The sequence below is a fragment of the Lagenorhynchus albirostris genome, chromosome 12 (assembly GCF_949774975.1).
Source record: "Lagenorhynchus albirostris chromosome 12, mLagAlb1.1, whole genome shotgun sequence".
Classification (NCBI taxonomy): Eukaryota; Metazoa; Chordata; class Mammalia; order Artiodactyla; family Delphinidae; genus Lagenorhynchus; species Lagenorhynchus albirostris.
Window position 1 is genome coordinate 45,017,966 of NC_083106.1, and position 13,458 is coordinate 45,031,423.

General features: G+C 38.4%; 1 protein-coding gene across 1 annotated transcript in view; it reads left to right on the forward strand.

The window, feature by feature from the left end:
* Positions 1 to 13,458, forward strand: part of HS3ST5 (heparan sulfate-glucosamine 3-sulfotransferase 5) — a 183,858-nt gene that overhangs the window by 59,239 nt on the left and 111,161 nt on the right. The window contains exon 2 of the mRNA XM_060167794.1: positions 5,465 to 5,577. The gene's annotated coding sequence lies outside the window, so the exon portion shown is untranslated. The remainder of the gene's footprint in view (positions 1 to 5,464; positions 5,578 to 13,458) is intronic.

Genomic DNA, 13,458 nt, shown 5'->3' on the forward strand with positions numbered 1-13,458 from the left:
TGCTATATCTGTAGCTCTGTTTCTCAACAAATTCAGAATTCTATGCTTAAAACATATTTTATTGATGAATTGAAGTTTCCTATTCTAATTACTCATCTTCAATGTCTCTTTCTTCAACCAGAAATTTATATAATTAAAATGTTGTGTCCTGCCATGAAGAAGTACAAAAATAGGAAATATAAGAGTCTATAGTATTACACTGGGAGTCGATTCTGTGGTAGTTTAATTCCCCATGCTTGTCAAAAGTTGTTAAAACATTGCTTGCCTTTTCTGAATATAAAATGTGGGCATACATGTACTAATATATCAAAAAATGACACTTTGTCAAAGAGGGCTTTCATGGGAAAATGTTCTGAATAAAATGTTTTCTTTCTAAAAGAACCCAACCTGTTTAACATTCCAAAGCAAATACAAAAGCGCACAAAATGCCTGAACTTACTGCCAGTCACAACAGTCAGTTTCATTTACTCTTTAATACTTTTTTCTTATATACCAAAAACTGTTCCTCCAAAAGAACTATCAGTTTTATTCCATGATAACCCTGGTTTGAAGTAAAATAAAAGTAGCTCTGACCCTCCTCAAAATGGATTCTTTTCAGACTTACTAGCACTTCTAATAGTATGAAGATGATATGGTTGGCTATGTCTACCGTTAGACTCAATGTAATTATATGTGAAGCAAATTCCCTTATCTATTAGGAACACTTGCTGCGGCTAACTGCATTTCACTGTCTGGCAGATGAAATGCTGAATTAAAATCTCAAACTAGTTTTTCAAGGTTTTTTTTTCCCCAGTCATTTAAAAATCTTTTAGCCTAGGGGAAGATGGTAGCCAGAAAAGAATGGAAAACAGATGGTATTTAAAGGCCTGAGCAAGATGAACAAAGCAGATGTACCTTCCTGGTTCTCAAATAGTCCCTCTCCATTGTGATTACTTTGAGACAGTTACAATCCTTTGGACTTTCTGAGGATGTTTGGAGTTAAGATAATGGTTGATAGTTGAAATGATAAATGGTAAATCAATACATAATTGGCTTTGATCACAATCTCATATTGTCTTATCTAAACAGGAGGGATATTAGTATATGTTACCTACATTCTTTGCAGAGAATGAGCCTAAGTCTAGCTCTTGAGTAATAATATCTATTGTTCATTGTTTAGGGAACCAGGGAGAAGGACTGAAAGAAACAGAAGCAGATGGCATTTGAGGTAATTGAGGTACACTATAGCTTGAAGGCATCCTGGAATGCCACATAATAGTACTAGTGTGAAAAGAGGAGAAATATTCTACACAGCTTCACTTGATGTGTAAGCTGAGTCAGATTTTATGTTCTGAATTAAAATTCCTAAAGGGTCGGGGCCAGGGGTGGAGAAGGGTGCAGATGGTTTGAGCTAATGTGAGAGAATGGTAGAAACAGATTCCCCCAACTATAAGCATTCATTGGAGAGTAGAAGGCCCAGGTTTTAATGAAATACTAGAAAATTCTGCATATATTGGTATGAAAAGATATTAATATTGGGAAGAACAGATTTTAGTTACTAATAGGCCAGGCAAATGTGTTACCTTCACCTTTTAATTAAGTTACATATATATATATATATATATCATGTTGTCTGTTTAAATAGAAGTTAAAATCAGAATGTATTAGACTGACACAAAGGAAGTTTTGTTACACTGATTGTTACACACTTATGAATCATCTGCTAAAAACAGTGGCTCCTCCTAAATGTATTAAGGCCAAAATTAATTTATATTTAGATCCCTTTAAAGTTTAAATAATCATATCCTGTCTATAGACTATCTTTGCCTATGAGGTTAAAGTATATGTCACATGTATAAAGGAAACATCAAAGGCATATCAATATTTGATTCTACTACATGTTAGTCTTGCCAGAGACCCTGCAGTCATACCTAATATAAACAGCTCACTGTGGGTTCACAACTGAAACAAACAAAAGATACAAACTGATTGTGATTTATTTTAATATTAAAATCTTACAGCACTTTTTAAGCTATTTTATAAATTAATTTCAAAACGGATGAGGCAGTAACATTGAGGTTTAGCTAATTATGTTTAAATTAAATATAAGCATTTAATATAACCATTTTAATTAAATACAAGACTCGGGCAACTAATCATTAAAAGTGGAATTGGTAACTTGAGATTTATCACTCTGAAACCACTTGTACCACATATCTAATGAGTTCTTTCCTCTACTTCAATGGAAGATAAAATGTATCTCCCCAAAGTGGCCGCTAATAAAAGATAACCCTTTCTTGGGCCATGGTTGTCAATTTGATATTGAACCAGAGCAAAAATGTCTACTTGCATACACAACTGTAGTTACTATTTGCTAAACCATTTTCAACTTGACTTATATTTTAGTTCTATAAGTGCCTAAGAAAACCCCTAATAATTGTATAGCATTTATTACTGCAAAAGAAAATGGATATATTTTGGTTGAAATTTTTTATGATTTTTATAGAGGAGACTCTGAGAAAGAAGAAAATCTAAATAATTTTGTGATTTAATTTTTTTAATTAAAATGATGTATTGCAATTTCAATTGCAGTTGAATTTGAGGAATAACACTGAATAGCTTCATTTTATAAATATACTTCAAACTTTATATTTGTAAGAATATACAAATGTGTTGCTATATTCAAATTTGTATATAAAAATGTGTATTTATTTAAAGAAATCATTGGCTTTTTCTTATGTTTCAGTCTTTATTTTTTTATTAAATTATAGTTGATTTATAATATATTAGTTTCAGTTATACAACATAGTGATTCAATATTTTTTAGATTATACTCCATTTAAAGTTATTATAAAATATTGGCTATATTCTCTCTGCTATATATATCCTTGTATCTTATTTATTTTATACATCGTAATTTGTACCTCTTAATCTCCTACCCCATCTTGTCCTTCTTCCCACTAGTAACCATTAGTTTATTCTCTATATCTGTGAGTCTGTGTCTGTTTTGTTATATTCATTCATTTGTTCTATTTTTTAGATTTCACGTATAAGTGATATCATGTCTTTCTCTGACTTATTTCACTAAGAATAATGCCCTCCAGGTCCATCCATGTTGTTGCAAATGGCAAATTTTCATTCTTTCTTATGGTTGAGTAATATTCCTGTGTGTGTATGTATACCACACCTTCTTTATCCATTCATCCGTTTATGGGACACTTAGGTTGCTTTCATATCTTGGCTACTGTAAATAATGCTGCTATAAACATTAGGGTGCATATATCTTTTGGAATTAGTGTTTTTGTTTCTTCAGATATATGTCCAGGAATGGAATTGCTGGATCGTATGGTAGTTCTAGTTTTAGTTTTTTGAGGAACCTCCATACTGTTTTCCATAATGACTACACCAGTTTACATTCCACCAACAGTTTACTAGGGTTCCCTTTTCTCCATATTGGCTAGTTCCTGTACTACAATGTAACTATCATTTAGCACATTTACCCTGACACATTGTAAGTGCTTAATAAATGTTTGTAAATTGAGTGAATAAATATGTTGATATATTTTATAAAATGTCTTTTAAAAGATTCTGTTTTAAAACCATTTATTGTGATATCTTACCTTCTACTTTAAGCTGCTCTATTAGAATAGCTGATAAAGCTGAAGTGCATCTACTTACGTCTTTGAAGGCAGTGTGTTTTTCTATTATCTATTGCTTTTCTGTGTTCTGGAAGTAGAACAAATATTAAGAATCTAAAAGAGAGCAGGGCCTCTGCTGGCTGAGAGAGTGTGATTTAAAGGCAAGTTAGCTTGTTTTGTTCCTTGTACTAAGTATCTGCAATTACTGATTGTCACATTTTTCTTCCGTTGTAAAAACTGAACTAATTGAAGGTACTACCCTTAGGGGACGAATTCTACAGTGTAATGAATGTTGAGTGCCCTCTTGAGTTTAGCATGTTAATTATTCATAATTATAATGATTTCTGTTTATTTGGGAACTTTAGAAATAATTCTGGTTTATCAAAACAAATTGAGAAAGAGTAGTTGAGGCTTTGTTTTGTTTTATTTTATATTGAGGTCTCAGCAGGTGTATGAACATGCCAAGAAGTTCTCTGAGCAATGGAGCCAGTTTTCTGGCTAATAAGTGGATATTATTGATGTGTGGCATGTCCTGAAATAACTGAATGAACTTTACTCATTCTCTGGTTTCTCTAAAACTATTTGGGCAATATTGGGGTGGTGAGGGGAAGTGTTGACAAGGATTCAAATGGAAGAACTGGAAATAATGAATGAAAGCATGTTAATCAGAGAAGAAATACAATAGATTTGGTAGCTGGCTATTAGCCAAGTACATATAAAATTTTAAAGGTTTTCCTTTTCTTGAAAGAGGTGTGTGTGTGTGTGTGTGTGTGTGTGTGTGTGTGTGTGTGTGTGTGTAGCTTTGCGCTCTAAATATATTTGCATCCAGTGGACCCAAGTGAAAGATGGACATTCTAGCTATTTTGGACTGAATAATCTTTTTTTTTTTTTTTTTTTTTGTGGTACGTGGGCCTCTCACTCTTGTGGCCTCTCCCCTTGCGGAGCACAGGCTCCGGACGCGCAGGCTCAGCGGCCATGGCTCACGGGCCCAGCCGCTCGGCGGCATGTGGGATCTTCCCGGACCAGGACACAAACCCGTTTCCCCTGCATTGGCAGGCAGACTCAACCACTGCGCCACCAGGGAAGCCCTGGACTGAATAATCTTTATGTCTACTATTATCAAATACATATTAGTGTTAATGATGTATTAGGACTGGGCTCCTACAGTCTATTTAGACTTCATACGCGTTCTTAATAATAGCCTGAAATGACAATGAAATATTACTTTTTAAAAAGGAGTTTGGCATTGCAAATCTGTTACGTTGAAATTTTTTTTCATTTTCCCATCAATTTCTTTTTTCATCTTTCCAATACAACACTTTTTGTTTTAGAGCCTTACATGTACTCTGCAGCTAGAGAATTACTCAGGTCTCCTAGTAATCTATATTCAACTTAGGAGGAAGCAGCAATTGCTTAATATATTCAAGGAGTAGCAAAGGTAAGAATGATGAATAATCATCATGTGGTTGTAAAAAGGCCAATATATAGCATTTTTTAAAAGAGTACATTTAACCACTCTCAACCTAAAATCCTCAGCAACCAGATCAGAAACAAGAACATTACGTGAAAGTACATGTGGGTAGCCCCCAATTTACAAGTCCGTCTCTGATCAAAGGGAATTAGCAATTACATATTCCAGGGTTAGGCTCAAATGTGAGCTCTGTCCTTCATCAACAAATTGTTTAATAAAAAGACTGGAAGTACTTTAAAAAAAAAAAGAAAGAAATGTTCTGATCATACCTAATATGCTTCTTCAAACACAAATTTTTAACCACGGATACTGAGGAGTAGAGAGAAAAAAAAAAAGACTAATGGGAAGATCACTTTGCCTCTGTCTCTACCCGCAGGTGCTAACAGAGCAGGGAACAAGCTAAAAGGACAGCAGTAGATGTGGAGAGGCCATGGAGCATCCACCAACCAGATAATCATCGCTGGAATAACTGGAGGTGTCTGGATGTAGGTATGTGTACCAAAGACTTCTGTGTATTCCTGCAATCCATTATCTAGCTTTCCCATTCATGTTATACACCTGCCGTCTCATCAGCCTTTTGAAAGCCCTACTTGGCAGGACTTGGAGGCACGCACATATGCACACAGCCACTCATAAATGCAGGGCGGCTCTCCAGCAGGAGGTCCTCTCTCCTCTGTGGGCTTTTAAAACATTCTACAGAATGACTTTAAACTGCCTCCTGGGGCTTCCCTGGTGGCGCAGTGGTTGAGAGTCCGCCTGCCAATGCAGGGGACACGGGTTTGTGACCCGGTCTGGGAAAGATCCCACATGCCGCAGAGCGGCTGGGCCTGCCCGTGAGCCATGGCCGCTGAGCCTGCGCGTCTGGAGCCTGTGCTCAGCAATGGGAGAGGCCACAACAGTGAGAGGCCCGCGTACCGCAAAAAAAAAAAAACAAAAACCTGCCTCATGATTCTGTAATCTCAGCGTTCCCATATAGAAACATTTCCCACTGGCACTGAATCTTGTTTCCTGAGCACAGAGGCCTTTGTCTTTGCTGTCCCACTATCTGAAATAACTTTCCCAAATCCTCTCTGCTGATTTTAGTTCTGTTTTTCCTCCAAGACCTAAGTCAGGTTTCACGTACATGACAACATCTTGCTGACTCCCCATCCCAATTCATTCCTTCCTTTCAAATGTGTGTAGGGCTTGTAGTCATACCTCTCCTCTGGCATTTGACAACTTCTATCATGTATGGTGGTTTCTTTCTTCATGCGTCTATCCTGTGTTCTCAGTGTAGCTGTTTATTTCTGAAGAGGCAGGATCTGTTGCATTTTTGTATCAGAGTCCAGGACCAGGGGAAATGGGCCTGAAAAGAGCTACCATGATGGAGCGAGGCAACAAAGGGGCGTGGTCAAGAACACAGACTCTAGAGCAAGGCTGCCTGAGTTTGAGTTGCTGCCCAGCCAACTACTAGCTGTGTGACCTTGGCAAGGTTTTTTAAAAAACTTTCTATGGGGCTTCCCTGGTGGCACAGTGGTTATGAATCTGGCTGCCAATGCAGGGGACACGGGTTTGATCCCTGGCCCGGGAAGATCCCACATGCCGCAGAGCAACTAAGCCTGTGTGCCACAACTACTGAGCCTGCGTGCCACAACTACTGAAGCCCACATGCCTAGAGCCCATGCTTCACAACAAGAGAAGCCACAGCAATGAGAAGCCCATGCACTGCAACAAAGAGTAGGTCCCGCTCACCACAACCAGAGAAAAGCCCGTGAGCAGCAACAAAGACCCAACGCAGCCAAAAATAAAATAAATTTACTAAAAAAAAACCCACAACACTTTGTGTCTTTGTCTTCTCATCTCCAAAATAGGAATAATAGTAATACACCCATTTCCTTAAGTTGTAAAATTTCAGTGAGCTAATAAAGAAAAAGCACTTAGAATAGTGTGTAATACATATCAAACACTCAAAAATCATTACTTCTTTGTTACTGTATATACAATAATAGTTCATCTCATTTAATTTCTCAATAATACTAGAAGATAGATGGCATAATTCCCATTCTAAAAACTGGAACCCTGTGACCCTGAGCGGTCAGGTTACTGCCTAAGATTGAGAGAAGAGACAGAATGAGAACCAAAGTGTCTGATCCTAAACCCTGGGCTGTTTCACTCCCCACGCTGTCTCACACAGGTGCCTAGCGACTAGTTCATATTGATAATAATGAAATTTATTCTTCTCTTTTCTTATGGTTTAAACCAAATTTGACTCAACAAGTATTTCTAGTCCCAGGCACTGAAGGAGAAAGATGAAGAAAATACAAGATGGCTATTCCTACCCTAGGATGTTTTACAATCTAGGTGATTCAAGTAATGAAACAAAGCAGAACTATCTAACACACTTCTTAACCTCTCGTCTCTTGGTTCCTTATGAGACTGGCTCTTCCATGGTCCCTCCCTCACCCCATGTAATAATGTAGGTTGGACACAGTATCATTGTCTACAAAGATAACACTTTGGGGTTTGGTGGAATGTGCTACTTAAGAGTAAACTATAAAATTTATGAGTTTTAAAATTGTTTTATTTTATTTGAACTTATTTTGGAGAATTTACAAAGAGCTCTATTAAACTTCGCAGACTGGCCCCTCTTGGAATATCTCTATTTTCTAGGAAATTATCAGCAGTCTTGTTCTTCTCACTGCCAAAATTCCTCGGCTACTGCTACTTCATTTGTGCTGTAGCACTTAGCTCTGTGTTGGGATGTAGTAGATGATTGATAAATCCATGATTAAGTTGAATTTTGTCACCCTACTAATACTTAAATATGCTCTGCTCTCCTGGCCTACCACTGAATTACAGAGTAACTTCAAAAGTCCTCTGTGGACCTAGAGGAACTACCTTATGTGAAGCATACCCAAGAGAGAGGAGTGGAAGAACTAACATGTTTGAACACTTACCTTATTCTAGGTTTTTTACTCTGCATACAGCATTTTATTTAATTCTCAAAGTAACTCCATGAAATAGATATTATTATATCCCCTTTACCAACAAGGAAGCTAAAATTCAGAGAGTTTAACGAACATATTGTAAAAATCACAAAGCTGGTGAGAAAGAATTTCCAACACAAGTCTAATCAGCCAGGCAAATGATGCAGTAGTAATGGTGGTGAAGTGAGGGCTCGATTCCGAGTTATGAGGCAGGGACTGCGTTTTGACACTAACTACAAGTGACTCAGACACATCATAGAACCTCTTCATGCCTCAGTTTCCTCATCTCACATGACATTGTCAGGAGAATCAAAATATTTTATTTGTAAGATGGCTTTGAAATTAACATTACAAACATATAGTCACGGGCCTGGTAAATATAAATACTGAAACATTGGAAAAATCCCCAAATGGTTAGAAATTCCTAGTGGGCCATGGGGAGAAGGTGGAAGCATTGAAAGGAAGCAAAGACCAAACATGAAGAAACACCATGCCTGTGTAGGGACTCTGGGAGCAGATCTAGAAAAGATGGCTCTAGTACCAATGCTGACCCAATGCTGTTCAGTTACCAGTTACCAAGTGACAGTTATCATGTCCTTCAATGTTGGCTATAATAGCCATAATCACTAAACCAAGGACTAGACACAGGACAAAAACATTGGAAATCAGGACTGTTGCATATGGAACCAGATACCTTGTATAAGGAATGGTTGTGTGGCAAGCTTCTCATTCGGAGGATTAAGAGTAATACTGTCCTTAAATACATGGTTCAAAAATATGTACCCAGCTCCCAAAGTACCTAAAACAGTGGTCCCCAAGCTTTTTGGCTCCAGGGACCGGTTTCGTGGAAGACAAGTTTTCCATGGACCGTGCTGTGGCGGGGGGATGATTTCAGGATGATTCAAGTGCATTACATTTAATGTGCACTTCATTTCTATTATTATTACATTGTAATATATAATGAAATAATTATACAACTCACCGTAATGCAGTATCAGTGGGAACCCTGACCTTGTTTTCTTGTAACTGGATCATCCCATCTGGGGGTGATGGGAGATAGTGACACCCAAAGTGTTTTGCTTATGTCCAGTCTACTCTATAATCTCGTTCTGGCTGCTGTCACTGCAGAAAACCCTGCTTCACAAAGATAGGATGTTGGAAATGGAAGCAGGCATTTCAGTGCTTTTGTGGCAATCTCAGGATATTCTGCCTTGACTTTATTTATTTTTTAACATCTTTCTTGGAGTATAATTGCTTTACAATGGTGTGTTAGTTTCTGCTTTATAACAAAGTGAATCAGTTATACATATACATATGTTCCCATATCTCCTCCCTCTTGCATCTCCCTCCCTCCCACCCTCCCTATCCCACCTCTAGGTGGTCACAAAGCACCGAGCTGATCTCCCTGTGCTATGCGGCTGCTTCCCACTAGCTAGCTATTTTACGTTTGGTAGTGTATATATGTCCATGCCACTCTCTCACTTTGTCACAGCTTACCCTTCCCCCTCCCTATATCCTCAAGTCCATTCTCTAGTAGGTCTGTGTCTTTATTCTAGTTTCTTCATGAAAGAAGAAACTTTTGGTTTCTTTTTTTTTTCTTAGATTCCATATATATGTGTTAGCATACGGTATTTGTTTTTCTCTTTCTGACTTACTTCACTCTGTATGACAGACTCTAGGTCCATCCGCCTCACTACAAATAACTCAATTTCGTTTCTTTTCATGGCTGAGTAATATTCCATTGTATATATGTGCCACATCTGCCTTGACTTTAATCCAGAATGTGTGGAGATTTGAAGTTGTTTCAAACATACTTTTAAGGCCGCCGTCATTTGTGATCTCAAGAAGTTGATCCACTTCTAGCACAAAGTCAATTCACCTGGCTTATTCACAAATGGGTCATGGATCCATTCCTTCCCAGTTTGGGAGTCTTTTGTGGTTGGGAAGTAATGCTCAGACTCTTTTGAAAGCTGAAATAGTTGATCATGCACCAGCTAAGAGAAAGAAGTCCCTGGCTCAGTCTTTTTCAAAATCTTTGCTAATGTTTACAACATGTCAAAAATCCCAATGTTCACTCATCGCCCCCATAATTTCAGTTTGGCTTTGAATGCAGCCACTTTATCTGCTGACTTGAATACAGCTGTCATTCTCCCCTGAAGTGACAGATTGAGTTCGTTGAGCAGGTTGAATATGTAACACAAGTAAGAAAGTTTTGCGACCCGTTCCGTGTCACTGAAATGTGCTGCCAGTGGTGACTTTCTCTAAAAGGAATCTCTGCAGCGGCTCTCGTAACTCAAAAACTCTGGCCAGTGATCTGCCTTTAGAAAGCCATCTCACTTCTGTGTATAAGAGAATACGTGTGTGCTCTGCGTCCATCTCCTCACAGAGCTGCGCAAACAGATGTGAGTTAAGGGCACGTACTTCAGTGTGGTTGATAATTTTAATCACATCCTGCAAAACGTTGTTAAGTTCAGGTGACATTTTTTAGCTAGCCAGCATTTCTCTATGGATGACCCAGTGCATAGACTCACATTCAGAAACGACCTCTTTGACCCGAGTAGTGAAACCAGAAAGCTGTCCAGTCATGGCAGCCGCTCCATCCACGCATATACCGACACAAAATGACCAATTCAGTTTTCCTGATATGTAATCATTCAAAGACTTGAATAGTTCTGCAGCTGTGGTGTTGGTTGGCAACAAAAGTGCACATAACATATCCTCATGCACATCCTCCTGAAAAAAATATGGCACAAAAACAAGCATTGTTGCCCTGCTGTCAACATCGGTAGACTCGTCGACCTGGATTACGTACCATGGTGACTCATTAATCCTCTCTAACAATTGTGCCTCAATATCCTCTGCTATTTCATCAATTCGTCTAGTTATGGTGCTAGCCAAAAGAGGAACACGTGCCACCTTTTGAACAGCATCCTCTCCCATAAGTTCATGACAAATGTCCTTAGCGGCAGGCAGGATCAACTCTTCACCAACAGTAAAGGGCTTCTTAGCTTTAGCAATGCAGTTAGCCACTAAGAATGATGCTGTCAGCACAGACACGTTTGATGAAATGGTGGCCTTCAATAATTGCTTCTGTTCTTTGTGTTCACTTTTTTTTCTTTTGAAAAACTCCAAAGTCTTGTCTTTTAATGCAGGGTGCTTGGTCTCCATGTGGCGAAAAAGTTTTGAAGGTTTCATGGCTTCATTGGATAGCCGGTTGCCACATATTATACAAAGCGGGCTTGGAGAATGTGAATCACCTGTTGCAATGAACCTGTAATTTAAGTAGGACTCTTGGTATTTTCTTTTAAATGCAGCTTTCTTTTTGTTGGCAGTCTTAAAGTCTTCTGCTGTCTCATCATTGGGTCTTTCCCCCTTTTCAAAGAAGCTCTCCAGCAACGTTTGTTTTTTACTCTTTTGGGCTAGGGTTAGCTTGTGGGCTTACAAAAACTGTGACTGAGACAAGTACATAGTGCGGGCAAGAGGCTCGGATGGAAGTGATAAATAAAATAATGGGCAGGCCACACATGGACTAAAATAAGTGTCGGATTCTGACTTAAAGCCTGCCACCAGATGCAGCTGTACAATTTAAGTACATCAACTCATGTGCCAGTATAAAGCCTGCCACCAGATACAGCTTCATTGTCACTTGCCACTCACTGATAGGGTTTTGATATGTCTGCAAGCAGTTGATTTATTATGGTCTCTGTGAAGTCAAACCCCTCTGCTAATGATAGTCTGTATTTGCAGCCGCTCCCCAGTGCTAGCATCACCACCTCACCTCCACCTCAGATCATCAGGCATTAGAGTCTCATAAGGAGCACGCAACCTAGATCCCTCGCATGCGCAGTTCACAGTAGGGTTCGTGCTCCTATGAGACTCCAATGCCACCGCTGATCTGACAGAAGGCGGAGCTCAGGCAGTAATGTGAGAGATGGGGAGCGGCTGTAAATACAGATGAAGCTTTGCTCGCTGGCCCACTGCTCACCTCCTGCTGTGTGGCCCGGTTCCTAACAGGCCACGGACCGGTACTGGCCTGTGGCCCAGGGTTTGGGGACCCCTGACCTAAAACATCCTACAGGCCTCAGTGGGATCCAGCCTGCTGCTTCTTGAAACAATCTCTTCAAAAGTTTTTCAGAGGAATTAATGGCGCTCAAGTTGTACCTGATGTCTGGTTTTGACCTTGTAGATGTTGAAGAGAAGTCAGTGTATTTGATGAGTTATTAAGCATGTGCTTCAGTTATTATGATAATAAAAACAGCTCAGTCTTAAAAAACTGTAAGGTGCTTTCCATTTCTGAGCATTTAATTGCATTCCTACTGAGTTTAGACAATAAATCATTAATCTCAGCATATGACCTAATGCATTTAGATTTAAGAAAATTACCCACATTTTTTCTACTCTTTTGTTTACGTGCAAAGTTCCAGAAACCACCTACCAGATTTTTTTAAAATTGTATTTTAACCTGAATGAGAACAGGTAACCTATCTGATACTTAGAACAGTATTCAAGAAGTAAAAGAGAAATTAAGAAACTACTTTGGTAAGTGTCTTTTGTGAAAACCTGCCTAGAAGAGGCTTCCAAGATTACTGCTGATATGGAAAAGCTATCATCAATTGTTCGGTTTCATCTGGCCAATTTCAGCTGTCAAGTATTCCTAAAACTATAGGCCTATGACAATAACACATTTAACTTTTTTGAAGTAGCCTCCCTAATATTTGCAGTTTAGCATTATTGTTAATTATTAAGCATCTTGATGGTAGAAAGGGTTGCAAAGATAATGATTTCAATAATATAGCAACAAATGGCTAATTTGGGGAATATTTTTAGGGTCTTGTCCTAAGTTATAGAAGTATTTTGTAAACTGTAAGTCACTATCTGAATATTATTTATAAGAATAATTTTTATAATACCAAATTATGTTTTTCTGAAAAGTACTGGAATATAACAGAGAAAAATGTTTCTATCTCCATTACTTAAAAAATATTCATACACATGTGTTCCTCAACACATAGTAAGATGGTACCCATCTCAGAGGAGACTCATATAAATTATATTATCTGACATTCATAGAGGGCCTGCTCTATGCTGGACACTTTAAAATAGGTATCTCTCAGTCTTCAGGATGTCCCTGCAAGGAGATTTTTTTTTCCCCATATATCCTTATACAATTGGAGTTCAGAGAGGTTAATAAAGAGATTAGTAAACTAGTAAATGGTAGCACCACAATTCAAGCCCAAATCTTTTAGACTTCTGTACTCATGCTCTTTAACTATTACGGAAGCCAGTTACCTCCATAATAGATAGGAGGTAATGAGTCAAAAATAAAAATTCTGAAAACAGAACAATAGCTACCATTTATTAATGTGCTGGGCTGTGTACTGGGCTAGGTGCCCTAGGGGCTTTA